Source organism: Heterocephalus glaber, unplaced genomic scaffold, assembly GCF_053883595.1.
Source record: "Heterocephalus glaber isolate CG9 unplaced genomic scaffold, H.glaber_assembly_v1.0 deba00001497, whole genome shotgun sequence".
Taxonomy (NCBI): Eukaryota; Metazoa; Chordata; class Mammalia; order Rodentia; family Bathyergidae; genus Heterocephalus; species Heterocephalus glaber.
The window spans coordinates 31,225,709-31,238,411 of NW_028258320.1; the positions used below are offsets into that span (position 1 = coordinate 31,225,709).

Sequence of the window (12,703 nt, forward strand, 5' to 3'; positions counted from 1 at the left end):
TGCTTCCTTATGTAATTGTTAAAATAATAATAATAATTTAAGCACAACAAAAAATGGCAGGGACTCTTATTCTTAAAGTGGTCAAAAAGAGGAATAAAGAGGCCTAAAGTCAGCAAGGAAGAGTGAATCTGTGACTTGAAAACAATTTTGCAGAGCAGTAGTCACTGAAGGTCAGTTAGAGGCAGATAGTTTAAATGAGAATTGAAAATTAAAAAAAACCCTTTAAATTGTTGACAGTGTAAGAGAAATAACAGAAGTAGAAAAGGGGGCAAGAACATCCTAACAGTGTTAGACAAGGGGCAGAGTGAGAAGAGCAACTGAAGAAGGAATGGGGACATTTTGGACAGATCTAATTGTAGAGGAAGAGGAACACAATATTTTCATTTTAGAAGTTAGAGAAAGATATATAGAAACATGTAAATTCAATGGTTAATAAGAATGAGAAGCAAAAATAGCAATAATCATACCAGTACTTATGAGCGTCTGCAGAGATATTTCTATGAGCTAGGCAATATACTAGATACATATTTAGTCTTAACTATGCAATGAAATGTTGCAACAATTGTAAGGCAAATGACAACAATCTTCACATTTTGTAAAAAAAAAATTGAGACTAGAGAGGTTAATAGAGGTTCCTGAGGTTTTCTGTGGGTGGCTTATTACATTAAGAGAGTGAGCCACTATGTGTAACTAGTACATTACCATCTTTCATTTCTTGCTATGTGTCAAATGTGTGTTTCAAATTTAAGGAAACCATATTTATTTCAGTTTCTTCCCAGCAGGGCTCTGGTTTCCATTCAAGTAAGAAAGATACTATTGAGATATTTGGAAAATAGAACAAAATACATACTATTATTTTCTTTCTTCATATTTTCTCTCTTCAACAACCAAGAAGATAGTGTGTAGAACATTGCTAGTGTGAGACTTTGCATTGACCTCAGTCATTGTGCCATGAATAACTTCTCTTGTGGCCATAGGCATCTAGAATTATTGCTAGATTCTATCCTGAAAGGCCTTAGAGGCAAATCACAGAGAGCTAAGAATAATCTTTTTGGAGGACAGTCCTTCAGTCCTACAGATAGCGTATCCATTTTCTCTTACTGTGTGACAATTTACCATGAATTTAGCTATAAATAGAATATTTTATTAGTGAATATTAATTATACAGACTATTCAGTTTTATTGTGCCATTTCCATTATGTATGTAACATACTTTGATCATATTCAACCTTCCTATTACTCTCCCTTACACTTGTCTCTGTCTCTGATCTACTTCTTTATCTAAGTCTCCTTTCTACTTTGATTGTTTTTTTCTAGATTCCACATAGACATGCAGTTCTTGTCTGACTTTGCCTTCTTTGGCTTAGTGTGATGTTTTACAGTTCCATTCATTTTCCTGAAAATGAAACAATTTCATTATATTTCTTCCTTTGTTAAGTGTCTGTTCATTTCATTTGCTTTGGACTACTTATTATATAAGTGTTAAGTTTTTTTGATTTTTTTCATATATTCTGATATTAGTTCTCTGTCAGATGAATAATTGTCAAAGATTCTCTCCCATTCTCTAGGGTATTTCTGACCTCTGTTGGTTTGTAGTACAGGAACTTTTTAATTTAGTAGGATTCCATTTATTACTTCTTGATATTATTTCCAGAACATGTGGGAGAAACCTTTTGTTTGTGTCTATATTTTAAATGTTTCCCCTATATTTTTTTCATTCTAGCAATTTCAAAGTTTTAAGTGTTACAGTAGGTCTTTGATCTATTTTGAGTGAACTATTGTATAGAATCAGAAATGGGGATCTAGTTTCAGTCTTCTGCACATGGCTATACTGTTTTGCCAGCACCATGGATTAGATAGGTCTTTTTTCAAATGTATATTTTTGAAAACTTTGTTGAGAATCAGGTACCTGTAGCTGTGTGGATTGGTTCCTGGTTCCTCACTTCTATCCCCTTGATTTACAAGTCTCTTTTCATGTCAGCATCATGTTCTTTTCGTTACTATGCCTTTGTAGTATATTTTGATATCAAATATAATAAATATAATGATACTTTAAAAACTGATCATTATGTTCATATTTCCTTGTATATAAATATATTGTGTGTTTCCATCCATATTTTAGAGATGTTTTCTAGTTGTTTTGCAGAATGTCATTGATGTATTTATGGGAACTATATTAAATATATAAACATATTATTATAAAGAGGTCCTTTAATAATATTAATACTTCCATTTCATAATTATAAGAGAAATTTCCATTTATTCATGTCTTCTTCAATTTCATTCTTCAATGTTTTGTTATTTTCCTTGTAGAAATCTTTGATCTCTATGGTTAGGTACATTCTCACTTTTTATTTCATGCTATTGTGAATGGAATAGTTTACCTGATTTCTGACTCATTCGGTTTGTAATTGGTGTACGAAAAAGCTACTGAATTGTTGTGTGTTGATTTTATATCTTAGTGTTTTGCTGAATTTATTAAATCTAAATTTTTTCTGACGTATAGAATGTAATATATTTTAGTATAAGATCTTAACATCTTTTAGTAGAGGATTATAACATTTGTGAACAGAGATAAATGTGATTTCTTTTCAGTTTATATCTCTTTTATTTCTTTCTCTTGCTTAATTGCTTTTGCTAAAAGTTCAAGTGAAATATTAATAGAAGTGGTAAGAGTGGACATCTTTGTCCTTGATTGTAGAACAAATACTTTCAGTTTTACCCATTTACTGTGGTCTTGGGTATGGGTTTGTCATAAATCGCTTATTTTGTGCTGAAGTAAGATTATTTTGTACTTAATTTCATCAGGGCTTTTATCATGAAAAGATGATGGATTTTTTCAAATGTTTTATTTACATCTATTTAGATGACTGAGTGATAATCGTCTTATTTATTGGGCGTGCTTATTGATTCATGTATATTGAATCATCCTTGAATCTCCAGAACGAAAACCATTTGATCATAGATTATAGTCTTTTTAATATGTTGTATATTTTCATTTTCAAGTATTTTTTGAGAATCTTTGCATCTCTGTTCATCAAGGATATTTATTATTCTATAGGGTTTTAGGGTGTTGTTCTTATCTAGTTTTGGTATCAGAGTAGGACTGGCTTAATATTTTGGCTTTATGGTCTAAAATATTTCCTATTTTGGAGAAATTTCCATGCACATCTAAAAACAAGGTGCATTCTACAGTTGGATTTCCTAGTATTTGATAAGTTAATTGGATTTGTAATGTGGATTTGATGTTTAATCTTGATTACCAACTTTGTTGGCTTGAGAAACACCTAGATTACTAAACCACACTGTTCTAAAGCACAGTGTGTCTGAATGAGGCATGGGTGTATGATTTAGAGTCTATATCTGAACCTTGGCCCCCTCTCTTTGGCTCTTTCCTCTCACTCCTTTTCCCAGCTGGCACAAGGTGGACAGTTTTCCTCCACAATACTCTTCTGCCATGATATTTCTCTCTTGGAGTCAGTCAACCGTGAAATGAAAGCTCTGGGACCATGAGTTAAGTAAAACTGTTCTTCTTTATGTTGTTTTTGTCAGGTATTTCCTCTAAGAGATAAATAGCCAATTAATATAGTACTAAAACTTTAATATTTGCTTATTGAATGTTTTGACTGAATAACTCATCTATTGCTGAGAGTAGGGAATTATTGTATTTGGGACTATGTGTTCCTTTATATTTGGTAGTATTTGTTTAAAACATTGGGCACTGTTATGGTACCTTATGTCTAAAGGTTCCCTCAAAAGCCTCATTTGCTCATAGGTAGGGCTTTGGAGAGATGATTGGATTATGGGGACATGAAAATCATGAGTAGATTATTCCACTGATAAATTCATAGCTGACTTTCTATTAGAAGATAGGATGCTAGGATTAATGGTGTATGATTACTAAATCAGTCCACCTATTGGTTGGACATAGCTCTGAGTGTGAGTGCTACCCACTGTAAGGGGGGAAGGGGGGTTAGCCTAGATAGAATATAAAGGAACAGAAAAAAGCTGCTAGTAACCCTTGTCGCTTCCTTCTGCCTGCCATGGTCAGAAGAGGTGAATCATTGGGGGGATGACACAGAGGGGTTTATCTCTTCCCCGCTCCTCTCTTCACACTCACTCTCCTTTTGGCCACCATGTGTGAGCTGCTTCTCCTCTCATCCAGCCTGAGCCAACTATCAACTGAAACCTGTACAAACTGTGATCCAAAAGGAACCTTTCCTCCTTTAAGTTGGGAGTGTTGAGTATTGTGTCTCAGTGAGGAGAAAGTAATTAAGGTCTATCAAAATTAAAGAAGACTGTACTCTTTACTAATATGTACTGACTTTGTCTCCTCTGACTAGTTAGGTCTCTAATACTGCTTTGTATAAGTATAGATAATTCTGCTTGCTTTCAGGGTCCATTTGTTTCAAATACTATTTTGCACCCTTTCACTTTCAGTTCCTGTATCTTTGCTGCTGAATTGTATTCCTTATAGGTAGCAAAGAATTAAATACTAATTTTAAGATAATACAACAGTATGTGATTTTTAATTGGGAAAATAAGACTATACATTCAGGTTCTTACTGAAATGAATGTAAGAATCTTTTTAATTTTATATGAGTTTTTATGAAGTTTTGAGCATTTTTAATTCTAGTTTGTTTAGTCTTTATTCTAACAAGATGTGTGAAAACAAAAAAGATGTGTGTGTATGTGTGTGTGTGTGTACGTGTATGTCTGCATGTGCACTCCTGTTGCTTTTATATTTCTCTTCTCTGTGAAGGATTCTGTGAAGTATCTCCTGCAATGGTGGAATGGTATTCATAGATTCCTTTAGTTGATAATTATCATTGAAGGTTTTTATTTCTTCTTTGATTCTGAAAGATAGCTTTGTTGGATATAATAATCTATGTTGTCAGTTATTTTCTTTCAAGGCTTGAAATTCATCATTCTATGCCTTCCAGCCTTTAGATTTTATACTGAGAAAACTGCTATTATTTTTATGGGCTTACTTTTATAAGTCACTTTGTGTTTCTCTTACAGGTTTCAATACTCTATTTGTTCTTTATTGTTGATATTGTAAATATAATATAACAAGGCAAATTTCTTGTTTAATCTTTCTTTTTTTCTAATTCTGAAAACTCCTGTTCCTGGATGTCCATGTCTTCTCCATGATTTTTAATTTACTTCCTTTATTTCATAGAGTAGATTTTCTATGCTTTAGCCTGTTCCTTGGCATCCTCTTCTATTCCAAATATTCATAATATTCATTTATTCATGTTCTGGGGTTCTTGCTGTTTTCTTTATAATTTCTTTTTTTCTTTATTACTGTCTTAATACTATAATTTATCAATTTTGGCTTAATGTCCTGAAATTCTGTCTTCCATTTGGTCTAGGTCATTGGTGAAGGTATTCAATAAATCTTTGATTTGACTTGTTGAGATTGTTGCTTCCAAAATTTCTGTTTGGTTCCATTTTAGAATCTCTTTTCTTAATTTTTCTTAATTTTATATCCTGAACTATAGTACTTCATTCAGCTGGTTATTTGTATCATTTTTAATGCATCAATCATTTTTAACATCATTATTTTGAGGATTTTTTGGCATTACGTCTACTTCAATATCCTTGGAGTCAATTAATAAAGAACTCTGGGAGATTGAGGAGAGAAGAATGCAAGTTTGAACCTTGCCTGGCAACTTAGTGATGTAATGATGCCCTGTCTTAAAATAATACATACATACATACATACATACATACATACATACATACATAAATGGGCTGGAGATGAAGCTCAGTGTAAAGGTACTAAGTTCAACCCTACCCCCCCCCCAAACACACACACACACAAGGAATTATGTCTGAAGAACCATGTTGTTTTGTTATTTTATATTTCTCATATTTCTATGCTGAAATTTGTTCACCTGTAAGGATGGATGTCACTTTTATGTGAGTGCCTTCTTAGGAATAGCTTACTCTTTAAAAATTGTCCCTTGGGCTATAAGTTTGTTTAGTAATGTTGAAATTAATTCTAAGTTGAGTTAGTAGTATAGTTTCCAGGTGGTTTTATGCCTGTAATTGGTGAGTTTTGATGCAATGCATGCTGTATTGGACTCTCATGTTCTTGTTCTCTGTACAGTTTAAAAGACTGGAATGTTTCTGAGAATTAAAATAGGTGTGCTTTAGATAGAAGAGTGTTTGGGGTGCAGTCTCCTCCAGTCTTGTCACACAAGTGCTCTCTTGAGAGATCTATGTTGCTCACCCTTGTAGTTGCAGTGTCAAGAGCAGTTGTGCTACTACTCTGTGATATTCCTATAGGACTGAATGCACAGAAGCAGTTGTTTAGGCACTTATGTCTGGGGGATTTTATCTCCATTGATCTTTCATTTGAAGAATCTGCCAAGGCTTGAACAGAATTAGATTATATTTGGGAAAAGTGCAGTTTCTCTCAAATTGTGGATAAAATTTTCCAACATGCTCAATGTGTCATGCTTGATCCCTACCTTCACTATGGAGGAAAAAACAAACACAACAAGCACAATATAAAAATGTTCCAGTAATTGAAATACAGTAATAATCAGTTTAAAACTGCAACAATAATCTAACACATAACAAAAGAAGAGGCAAAATATTCTAGAATAAAGTAAAAAGTTAAATATTTATAAAATAAAATTGATCATGAAAAAAATAAAGTTGAGACAACAGGAAAGGAGAGAAAGAAATATATTAAAGTATAATAAAAGATGAAAATATGAATAAAGTAATGAAAAATAAAAATAATAAAACAAATGTGAGACAAAAAGATAAAACAAGAAACAAAAAATAACTGGAAAGAGTTGTACAATTACCTACTCCAGTGGCCTTCAGTCTGTGCACATGGGGAATTTCAAATGTCATAGGGAGGTCATAGTGATCCCTGTCACTGACAGAGTTTCAGTATCATATGAGACTTGCCAGGTGGGCAGTACATGTAAGTATCCTGCAGCCCTCAAGTTTTTGCACCCAGAATGTGACAAATAGCTGGGCTGTGATGAGCTCTTTCACTAGCATGGCTTTGTCCTTTCATGGGCTATAAGAAGCAGGCAATGGATTTAACAACACAGGTTGCAGTCTGTGCATCTTGGGCATGGCAAATATCTGAGCCATAATAAACCTTCTCATCATTAGATCTTCTACGTTATATGACCATATTAGGGCAGTAGAATATATTCAACCCCATGGATTTTAGGGTTTCAGTTTGTGTGTCTGAATACATGAGAGTAAAATCACCCTTAACTTCATAAGAACATGATTATAGCTTCTTACTTTTTCACAGAACAATAGCAATTAATTAAGTAGATGAAAATTTTCCGAAATTAACATGAAAGTAATAATCAAATTATCACCTATTTAGGGCAAAATTAATCTATCCTGTTTACTTATATTTGAAACATCTTTCCTCAAAAGATTATTGCTATGTCCTATCTAGATGTCCCTTCAAAACATTATCTGCTCATAAGTGGGGCTTTTGGGAGGTGGCTGGATCTACAGTATATGATTGTAGATTAAGGATATGATACTGGGATTAAGAGTGTATGATAACTAAATGGGTTTAACATAGTTTGGGGTCCTGATAATGGAAGCCCCATCCTGGGTGTGAGTGGTACCAATCAATAAGCTTATAGCCTGCATGCAATATAAAGTGGGAGACAGAAAGTAGGCTTGCTGCTGCTGCTTGCTTCTTTGAAGTCTCCTTGCTGCTCTGCCATGCGATATTCTCTTCTGTTATGCCCCTCTGCCATGCTACCCTGCCTTGGATTGTCACCCTGCTGACTATGGATGGAAACCTCTATAAACTATGAGACAAAATAAAGCTTTCCTCCTTTATCTTATGTGTGACAGACTGCCCCACTGATTTTTCCCAAAGCAGACTGCAAGCACCACAGGCTGTAAAGAGTTAACTCCATGATTGGCTTATTTTAAGAAATGACTTTGACCAAAGTGACTCTGACCAAAAGTTGCTTTTGACAAAGTAACACACAGCTGAAGTCAGAGTGATTCTTACCCAAATTCCATTCCCAGCATAACACAAGAATGTTTTGTCTCTTTTACAAGACTAGCTTGAGTCAACAGGGTATCCCTGTTGACCACACAGTCTTCTCTCTAGACATAACAATAATTGTGTCACCAATAAATATCAACAGTTTTGCCTGGCCAGGGCCTTTGCTTGCTCAAACCTTTGCTTGCACAAACATGGGTCATCCCATTTCCCCATCTCTGTCTCTTTAATTACGTCTCTACATCTTTTTCCTTGCCATGCATTGTAGCACTGAGCAGAACAGGATCCATTCCAGGGGATTCTAGTACTCATGGATGTCAGGTTGTTTGTCTCAGCAAGGAGAAAACCAACTAGGACAATTACTTTGTCAAAAGATTAAGAAAATAAATTACTAATTAAAATAAATGTATTTTAGTCAGTAAATCATTGATGAAATTTTATTGGCGTTCATAAATTATATCCTTAGACTCGTTTTCTTTATTCTTTCATCTAAGCTTTCCAATGATATTAATGTATATACAGTATGGATTAAAAATCATATAATGTTTGCTTTGATACATTTGTCAAGTAGAATATAATATGTACTAACTTTGACAGAGCTAACAGTACTTTGATGAGAGACTGCTTTGATGGTGAGATATTTAATTTTCTGATTCAAAATTATTAAAAGTAATAAAACATACCTAAGTGAGGTATTTTATAAGTTTACATACTAGTTTTTATTATACTTTGATCATTTTTTATTGCTTTATTGAGTAAGGCTCTAGAACTCACATTTCCTTACAGGTCTTAATGATATAATGCATATAGTGGGTGGTTGTTGGAAATATTTTCTGTCTTGGAGACTAATAGCAATGCTTTCATAAAACATACTTAAGAACAATCATTTTGAATCCTCACACATTAAAGAATGAAATGATCCTTATGATACTTATCCTTTTGCTTTGTTGAGTCAAGCTCTATGATTTTCATTCTTTTATGACAATGGTTTCTGAATAAATTATTTGATGATTTAGTCACTAATCTGTGGTATAAGGGTAGAGTGTGTCTCAGCACACACTAACATATAGATTTCAATCAAACTAGGAAATAGAATAACGTGTGCAAATCACTTTTAGGAAAGCATTTAGTGATTTTTTCCTTTGGCCATAATTTTCAGTAAACTAAAGAAACAAGTTGTTTACATAATAAACAACTTTCAGCTTTTGATGTTCTTTCATGTACAATTTAGAAAGAGGTGATTAAAGAATCATCTACTTTGGTTGCACCAGTCTACACTCACACCAGCAGTGGAGCAATATTCCCATTTCCCCACGGCTCAGCCAGCATTTGTTATTGGTTGATTTCATGATAGTAGCCATTCTTTCTGGGGTGAGTGGAATCTCAGCATTGTTTTCATTTGCATCTCTCAAATGATCAGTGATGTTGAATATTTTTTCATGTGTTTATTTGCTATTTCTACTTCTTTGTCTGAGAAATGTCTGTTCATTTCAGATGCCCATTTTTGGATTGGGTCTTTATATTTAGGAGGTCTGATTTTTTTAAGTTCTTTATAGATTTTAGATAGCAGACCTTTGTCTGAGGAACAGCAGGTGAAAATTTTTGCTTACATTGTGGGTTGTCTCTTCACATTGTTTGTGGTTTCTCTTGTTGTGCAGAAGCTTTTTTTTAAATTTTTATTTATTTATTTTTTTCAGAAGCTTTTTAATAAGGACAGATCTCACTTGTTGATTGTGCTAGTTCTCGATAAACTTGGACTGAAAGTCCCATTTGATCCAGCTATTTCGCTGCTGTGTATGTTCCCCAAAGAATTCAAAGAATTGTACCACAGTGATATATGTGCACCTATGTTCATAGCAGCACAATTTTTAATAGCCAAAACTTGGAAGCAGCCCAAATGCCCATCAACTGGAGACTGGATAAAGAAAATGTGATTTTTTAAATAAAATGGAGTACTGCTCATCCATTAGAAATGAGAAATTAGAGACATTTATGGCTAAAATGATGCACATTGAGGTGATGCTCTTAAATGAAATAAATAGGACACACATGTGTAAATAACAAATAGTTTCTCTAGGATGAGAAACTGAAAAAGTAAATAAGGACTAAAAGGTGTAATAGATAAGGTGAAATAGGAAGAAAAGGGGCAAATGGGAAGGGGAAGTGGGAGGGGTAGGGGAAGGAAAGAAGGGAATGGAATTAATATGAGAAAATGAAAAAATGGAAGGAAAATCTTTGTAAATAGGGAGGCATGGAGGGGTTGAATGGCAGGCAAGGGAATGGGGAAAAAATAAGAACCAAGAGAAAGTATGTAAAGGTGCAAATTTCCAATGATGAATGTCATTATATTGTACACCTAAAATGTACCAATAAAATTAGTAAAAAAAAAGAAAAGAAGAATCATCTACTTTTATGTCTCCTACCTGACTATTTGAGGCATTTTATTCTGACTTCTGGCAATGACTGATTCTGTGTAAATAAAAGGTTATTTTATTTTTAGAATTTTTTTAGTTACTTAAAAAATCAAAGACATGTGACCTGAGGTACTGCATTGCAAGTCAACTTTTAGTAGTGTTAATTAAAAAGGTCCTCTCTAAACCAGAAATATTAGAATAATATTCTTAAGTATACTTAAAACTTAAAAGTTGAGTGTTTTTAATAAATACATTTAAAATCCATTTTTAACATCATTTATTTCATACAACATAACTTTTTGAAATGAGAAAATAAAATTATTTATTTAAAATTATATTTATCACTTATGTAAACTGGAATAGTGCTTATTGTGATCTTTAAATATGATACACACATATCTGCATTCATATACATGACTGTGAGAACTGAATCTTCAGATAAGTTTCCATATAAATACCACAAATATTAGAAGGCCAGTTTCATCATCAAAGTGAAATATCAAGTCAGTTTCTCACAACAAAATTCTGTGATAAATAAGTTGATTTTGCTACTTGGAAATAATTTTCATGTTTCAGAATGAGGTGAACACCATTCAGATCATTTGAAACAAACATTTGAAACTGAAATAAGTCAAGCCTTGTCTCACTGTAGGAAAGAATGTATCTCTTACATTCATAGGTATAGCTTCTTCAAAGTCCATGTTCTAAGGAAAGATTCTATTTGGCACCCTGGATAGCTCTCAGAGGTCAAGTGACAATCATTTTTAGTTACAGACCCATGTCTTCATCAGAACAGAAAAAATAAATGTCATGTCCACACATCAATGATGAGCCTTGGAAATTTTTCATGTTTCATGAGTAGGTTAAAAAAATGAGCTATATTTGGCTACAAACCATTCACTATGAATGTAACATACATATCCTCTAGTAGTTGTTTTCACATTTTTGGCTTTTGCAATAGTGCCATCTCTTAGAGTATCTTTCTTAATATCAGCTTACATTGTCAGCTTATGTCTTTTACTACAGAATAGCTCATTCTAAAGCACAGGTATTTAGGTAGTCATGGGGTTTCTTATTAAAAATATTTATCAGTAATTTACCCACCAGATCTTAAATTTAACTCCTCTGAAATTTTCATAACTTTAATGCACTTTACCATGAAAAAATATTTATTTTAAAAGTATATAGTATATATAAGTATTTTAGTGTCTGAGTCTCTCCTTTCCCTGGTTATCATATACATGTTTTATCTTCTCGTATCCTTTTTTGTTGTGGAGTGTGTTAGTATGTATATGTGTGCTTCTCCATATATTAAATATTATATTTTAAATTTAAATTATGGTTCCTCTACAAATTTAAAGAGATATTCTCTGTTTCTTGAAGGAAACTGGGCTATAAACAGTCTGAGATCAGTTGAATATAATTTTGGAGTTATATTTGTAATATACACAAATGGTTAATTACTTTCATCACAACTAGTAATGCAAGAGATGTGTCAATGATTTATATTTGGTGAGATATATCATTTTACATTTGACTCTCTAACTCTATAAAGTTGCCCACAGTTCTGCTATATATCTGAAAATAGTGAATAATTTTCCCTGAAAACTCTACAAATTAGGTTCAGCTCTCTAACTTCCCTCTTACTGCATGGATTTTGAACTAGAAATTCTACACAGCCTGCTGTTCTCATCCTCCTGCACCTCTATACAGATATGTGTGTATATGTACATGTGCATACATTCCCTTGATATTTTGTCTTACTGTTTAAATTTTTATTGGTAGCAAAATTGATCTTGGATTTAAAAATATGAAAACTTAAACCCAGATAAGTAAAGTAGCTTACCTTAATAACCTAGACACTTATTAGAAATGGAAATTATATATTGCTTCTTGGCCTTTTGGCTAAGATCAAGTGTAGAGATGGAAATTATAACTTGTTTAGATTTTTGTCCTTCTCAGAAGGGCCATGTCACCCATTAATCACCTCCTGTGAATACAAGGACCACTGAGAGGAGTAGCATGTGCCTCTTGTACCATAGACAGAAGTGGTGATGGTATCAGTGACACTGTGTAGTGTCCCATAGTGTTGTGTCTGGTGGGGCTGGAGTGACCAGCCCACCCTCAAACTTTCCTCGGCTTCTTTCTCTCTCTGACAGAGAAAGAGGAAAAGGAGTCAGAGGACGGTGCAAAGAAACAGCAAGTTTATTTGCAGAAGAAACTGGTACAAAGCCACATTGAGGAGGTGGGGCTCCAGACCTGGGTAACCATTGTT

General features: G+C 33.4%; 1 pseudogene; it reads left to right on the forward strand.

Moving 5' to 3' along the window:
- Positions 1–12,313: 12,313 nt before the first annotated feature.
- On the forward strand, positions 12,314–12,454 carry LOC147825624 (U2 spliceosomal RNA; annotated as a pseudogene).
- Positions 12,455–12,703: the final 249 nt, after the last annotated feature.